The sequence below is a fragment of the Myripristis murdjan genome, chromosome 10, assembly GCF_902150065.1.
Source record: "Myripristis murdjan chromosome 10, fMyrMur1.1, whole genome shotgun sequence".
Taxonomy (NCBI): domain Eukaryota; kingdom Metazoa; phylum Chordata; class Actinopteri; order Holocentriformes; family Holocentridae; genus Myripristis; species Myripristis murdjan.
The window spans coordinates 32,787,562-32,794,525 of NC_043989.1; positions in this window are offsets into that span (position 1 = coordinate 32,787,562).

Here is a 6,964-nt window from a genome sequence, read left to right on the forward strand (position 1 = left end):
TATTTTCTTGGAGCAATGCTAAAATAGGCTTACATCTTGTTAGGGTTAGGGTTAAGCCCATAGACTGTGGTTATGCACTGTATACTAGCCTGAATGATAGACAGGATGGTATTATGTGAAGTGACTTATTTTGGTCACATATTCAAGTTTACATGGAGAAGCAGGGTTTATTTTTCATGCTCCACATATCTGGAACAAACTCCCAGAAAACTGTAGATCTGCTGCGACTCTCAGTTCTTTTAAATCACAGCTGAAGACTTTTCTGTTTGCCGCTGCCTTCCATTAGACCACATTAAGGGTTCATATTTTGCACTGCACTGTAAATTTTAATGTCCTGTTCTATCTTATTCTCCTTATAGCTTCTTTTTATTCATTGTTTTTATGTATGTTTTCTTGTGTTGCTTTTATATTGTTTTAATGCCTTTATGCTCTATGTAAAGCACTTTGAATTGCCTTATCGCTGAAATGTGCTATACAAATAAACCTGCCTTGCCTTTACCTGTTGGCCTGCTCATCAGGTGGTGACCCTTCCAGCGATACTAAAGGTTGAGTTTCTTTATTTGAGGTTCTTTATTTCAAAGCGTTGTGTGAGTGGTGGCCTACATGTCAGACATCGAAAAATGCTTAGCTACATTATTCAATAAATATTTTGTGTTATTAAATCAGAAACAAGTTCACTTTTCAAGATTTTATTGCAACAGGTAAAGTAAAAACCAGCATAACAAAAACAGATCACTACATGACAATATTTACAGTGCCCAAAAAACAAACAAACAAGAAGAACACTGTAAAATACAAAGTGCAAAATGAAATACAGCAACAAATGGAAATGAAATCATGTGAACAGCTGCTAATTTGCCGCAAAAACCTAGCAAGTTTCACTATCCGGCACCCACTGCAAAGGCCACTTCTTTCCACTGTAAGACAAAAAGGAAAAAAAAATGGGTTATGCAAATAAAATCTATATACATTAAGACACTCTATATTGAAAACATGTAATACGTACTCATTACTTTATATTCATTGAAAAAAGGTCATACACACCAGATTTTGCATGGCTAAAAAAAAAAAAAAGAATATTTTCGGTTTACTCCACGTGGTAACAGTTACTCCACTCTATTAAATACTCTTGTGATTCAGCAAAATCAATCAAAATGAGGTTCCACAGTTTTAACCTGGAATCATGTATTGCCAGCTGAAACACTGAATATTGAATTTATGATTATACTGAATTGTTGGTATATTAATATGGCATGTCAAGCTCTTGCCGTTGATAAGCACCTTAACATCCTGTATCCAATCAAATCAATACTTGAACTGCAAAATAAAATTTCATTGACAGAAAAATTTTAATTTGCATTCCTTTTTAATATTGAATGAGCTGAATTGGGTAGAAGGAGGAAATGGGTGTAGTGCTTATTATTATATCTAACCTTGATGACTCGGGTTTTGGCAACCCTCTTCACTGGGTAAAAATCCCCGCTCCCTGTCAGTGTGTGTGGGCATTCTGAAAGGAAAAAAAAATGACATAGCTTTACAATGCACTAAGTAAAACTTTTATATGATGGCAAGAGGTTACTGTGATAGCATGGGTTATACGTTTTTTTTCTTTGTGTTTAATACTGTTACAGAAGTTGTATGGCACAATGGTAAGTTACTGTAATCAACAAAGTATGGGGTTGGGCAATAAAATAAATATGACTGATGTATTTATTGTTGTCAAAAATGAAAAAAAAAAAAAAAACGACAGGACAGCTTATCTTGTGTGATACTGCTGCGCCTGTGTGTGGGGTCAAGCGCACACTTGTGCAGGAAGACTGCAGAGGCTTAAACCCGTTGGCAATATCACTATCCTTTCCTACATTTCCAACTTTCTGCAAACTTGATCTATTTCACAAGTGTGCATTGGACCCCACATAAAGGTGCAGAAGTACCACACAAGGTAAGCTGTCCTGTTGTATTTTTACCTGTTTGCATCCCTGACAGCTGGAGAGTTAAGACTTTTCTAAGCTAAAGTTAGCCTACTATGCAACTTCTTGGCTGCTTGGTCCTGTCATGCAACAAACACGACTAATCTGGTGTTGGAGTTCAACACGACACATACTGAAAACAGTGGAAACACCTAAATCTTCTCCAAATGCTCTGTCATACAAAAGCAAACAATTAATCTTCCCATACAGTAGGTTGCTAAACACATCACGTCTTGATTGCCCAAACCTAACCAAATAAAAAAACAGTATCCATGAGAACTCATCAATTAGTGTCAATCAGATGTATGGATTTACACAATATATCAACACACCTTTCCTTTTCTGTCGCAGTACTGCACTGGTAACTGGACAGCCTCCTTCCACACTTTCATCTGTTAAATAAGGGAAAAAACATTTAGAAGATATCCAAAAAGTGTAAACATGTATCTAGAAAATCACATTAACGATATTATTTGCCGATAAAATTAATTTCTCATTTGGCATTGCACTTTTCTAGTATGGGAGGAGGGAGGGTGGGGGGTCAGCTCTAGGGACAGTGGAGTTTCACAGTAAAGGGGGGAGAGAGGGGATGACATGCAGCAAATCACCTGAGGCTGGATTCAAGCCCTGATCACTGTGGTTTAGGCCTAAGCCATGTGGTATGTGCTCTACCAGTTGAACTACCGGAACGCACCTGAGATTTTGCTTTTAATTATGGACCAAATTTTTCCAGTTGGATAATAGATGTTTGGGAAATTTGAAATATGATTTCACCATGAAGGCATGGGAATAAAACTGTCTTCATCAAGAATTCACAAAAACACATGGTAAGTACTCTTTAAAGTATGACAGGCTCTGATGTAAGCAGGCTAATGAATAAATTTCAATCTGCTGAATGACTTGTACAGTCACAATGAAGTACCGGTGATCACAATGGAAAGTAGACAGGTGACAATGCAAAACGACTCTAACAGTATTGTGCTGTACATTTATATGCATCTGTTTAGCGTCGCCCTGGTGGCTCACTTGGTGGAGCGCTTGCGGCATGGCTTGGGCCTGGGCTGCGGCCACCCTGGTTTGGGGCCGAACTTGGGCTCTTTGCTGCATGCAAAGAGCCCAAGGCATAAGTCATCTTTTATCAGCCCCACCTGACGCTGTGATCCGCTCACTCTGAAAAGATAATCACGCAATGACTGAGAAAGATATGAAATATAATAGTGGTATAGAATAAAATAGTATAGTAGTAGTATAGTATAACAGAATAATAGTATAAAATCTGAAAGGGCATGCTAAAGGTATGTGTAAAACGTTAACTTGTGTTTTTGCTGGAGCGTAAAAACACTAGGGGGTTAGGTTCAATAGGGTGACATATAGGCTACAGTGATGCAATTTTTCCTAGGGACTTGTGCAATTGAGCAATGTGCAATTTCAGGGTGCACTTTAATTTGATATGATGGGTTCTGGTGCAATATGCATGTTTATGATCCAGAATTATGTGCAAATTACCTAAGGGACCTATGCAATCAAGCAATGTGCAATTTCACTATGTACTTTACATTTACATGCTGGGTGTCTGTGCAATATACATGTTTCTGATTCTGTGCAATATACCCGAGGAATCGTGTAATAACTTATAAATTCACTACACTATTCACTATTCACTATTCACAACTGCACTTCACTTTACTGTTGAGGTCTGCCCCCTGGTTGCTACACCCCTGCTCCTACTCTTGTGCTTTGTTTTTGGTGTCTTATGTCTTAGTGATAAGCCCTCAGTTCATTACAACAAGGGCTGGCAACTAATATTCTGAAGACCATTAAAACAAGTGGAAAATTACGAGCTTGCAACAAACGCAGTGAACGTTGTTTTTGCGGATTGTCCGTATCCTAGCAACCAAAGCGTCTCAGCTGAAAGGCGCTGCGCCTTCAAAGCGCTCTCACGCGCTCCCAGCTGGGCTTTCGGAGAAGCGCCTAGCTTTTGGAGCTGGGACAAGAGGCTTTGGTGGACACCGCCCCCGAACATGCACTGTTTATCTCTGGATATTCAGAGATAAAGACAAAGACAAACATTCATTTCTCCATCGCGGATGCTGATGCTGTTGCATCCCGGTACAGGCAGGATGTGACGTTTGGTCTTTGCGGTGTTTGTCCCGCCCGTCCCGCCCTTCCTCCACTGCGATTGGACGCCTAAGTAAAGGTGACATTGACGAGCGCTACCTAAAGTTTAATATTTAAACCTGGCGACCAGAAGCTAGGCTTCAGTTAAGCTTCATAGCATTTATATACCGTCATTGTGCCATTTGGAGAATTATTTGGCCCTACTTTGCCAGTAATGACAATTCTTCAAATACTGGCGTCAGTAACAAAGCTCCACAGTCCACCAAGCCACATTAAGGTTTTCTAAATGCCCCGTGCCCTACCTGAGCTGCGCTAGAATGATAAAAACACAACCCGACATTTGGAAAAAAATGCTTCTTATATCAATGGCCTGACTCCGGTGGGTTTTGGAGTATCCCGTCGGCTCAAAAGACTGATCTGACTGCAATATGACCAACTCAGCAACATTAAATTTAAGCTAGCTCTCAGCTCACGTTAGCTGTAAAGCTAAATGCTAACGGAGCAAAGTTAAATTTCTCCTTTGATTTCATCAAACGTCGATCACCTGCGGTTCTGCACTGACAAATAAAATGTAATTAACATGATTACACCCCAAGGGGACCTAAAAGTTGTTTAACAAAAAACATTACTAGTTTAAAAAATACATTTCATAGGTCATGCATCTTTATCTTACCTTGCGCTGAAGCGGGATGGAGTCAACTAAATGCTTCCAGCAGCTGTCCGCAGTACAGAGAAATTTGTCGCCCCCTGCTGGTAGTACACTCTCATAGAGGCGTGTCGGTTACACGATTTAGAAAGGAACACCGTGACATTGATACGCTACAAAAAGTGGCACACCGTGTGAATTACACGCTTGGCCATGATACTGGGTTGCGTGAGAAATTCCGATGTAATGAAATTGAAAAAGAAAAAACATGTAATGGGCTCATTATGCTATTAACAGTTTGTTTTACATGACAATGAAGTCGTTGATATTTGGTCGGTTTATGCTGACAGAGTGCAAATTTCAATCTAAACCAAGAATTTGAGCCATGCAAATGAAAAAGAGAAGGTGAGACAGGTTTTGAAGTGAAGTTGTCTATACCAAATGATGCCAATAAACACAATTTTAATGAAAAATTGTGTTTATTGGTGTCATTGGGTACATTTTAGTTCATGTACAAGGGTATTTTCTAACGCATGACATTTTCAGCTAATTAGTATACTGATATATTCAATGTATCTGCTATACTGAAAATAATTTTACCAGTGCCTCTGATTCACAAAACAACAGCGTTTTTCCTGTTTAATATACAAGTGAATTGCGTCAGCAACATGGGAGACAACCCGGGCTACACAAAAGCATAAACAATAACATAACAAAACTTCCGAGCCAGAGTGCACATCAGTCACACACCAATCCAGCAATCAGCATTAAATGCGTGCTTTTCAACTTAAAAACAATGTCTACTACTATTCATATTACACTGACAGACAACGAAGCCAACAGACAGCCTACATTAAAGTCAAATAAGGAAAACAGCAGATGTGAGGCTTTGTAGGAGTTGTAGGACAAATCGTATGTAATAAACAAAACAATAGGCTAATTAAAACAAAAACCAAGAATCGCCCTTTGGAAGTCCATAAGCAAAACCAGCAGGCCTAACAGCAGTGATCGAGTGACATGTTCCGTCTCTAACCATCTCCGCTGCGTTTCAGCACCACTGACAGCGCTACACTTACAACAGGTTATACACACCCACTTCAGTCAAAGCGCTGTCCATGGTATCAGGTTTTCATTAACCGTACACATTTTACCATTTCACTGCACAAACGCACACTTGCTTGACTTGAGTGTAATATTTTAGGATTTGCAGGAAGCGTGAGCGCAGATTAACATTACCTTACAGAGTGTTACGTCACCACCTTAAGCGACTCACCCCGAACTGACAGCAAAAGAAGTGTAGAGTGGATCTGACCGTACACCAGCAAAGTAGAGTTAATAACTTCAAAAATATACAGAGAAAGCTAGAATTTTAAAAATGTGATAATTCAGTTATTTTCCTGGTGGTGCTATGATGGTGCTATTGTAATCTCTGTTGGTGCTATAGCACCAGCAAGCACCACCCCAGCGCCGCCCATGTATATATAGATAGATATAGATAGATATACATATAGATATAAATATATTTATACACACATATGTAATATAAAAGCAGCAGCACTGTTGTGTTTTGATGACTTGAAACTGGGTAGAGTGAAATCCCTCCACCAGAAAATAGTCCAATAGTCCAATAGTTTAGCCAGTTATCACTTCTGTGGTTCATGAATTTGTTAGCTGCAGAAGCAGAACATTATAAGTTGGCTGTTTCAACCAAAAAATTTAAATTTGAAGATTTGAAAATGCAGGGATTTTGATCATTATGTTGTGAAATATTTACTACCTCTGCATGTTTTGCAAATGGTTTGTTGACATTTAAAATGAGGGCAAATTGTAGTAAATGGGTCAAACATTCAAAATTACTGCTATGGTCGTTTAAGGCTTCCCAAAGACAAACAGTGCAAATGCAATGCTGGTCAATTTTACAGTGGACATACAGTCAAACAAAACACTGACTGGCCAAAATCCCACTTGTGATAAACAACAACACCAGTTCAATATGTTGATCTAACCCTTATTCAGGCTAAAGCTGGCAGTATGCTTTCAAATCACAGATTATTTAATCTGAACAACATTTTTGATTAAACAACATAAAACAAGCAGTATCACAGCAGTATTCTGCAGTGATAAGGTGTACTTAACCGTTTTCATAACCTTCACTGTCCACTCTCATGTATTAATGGCTTGTTTTATGTGTGCGCGTGTGTGTGTGTGTGTGTGTGTGTGTGAGTGAGTG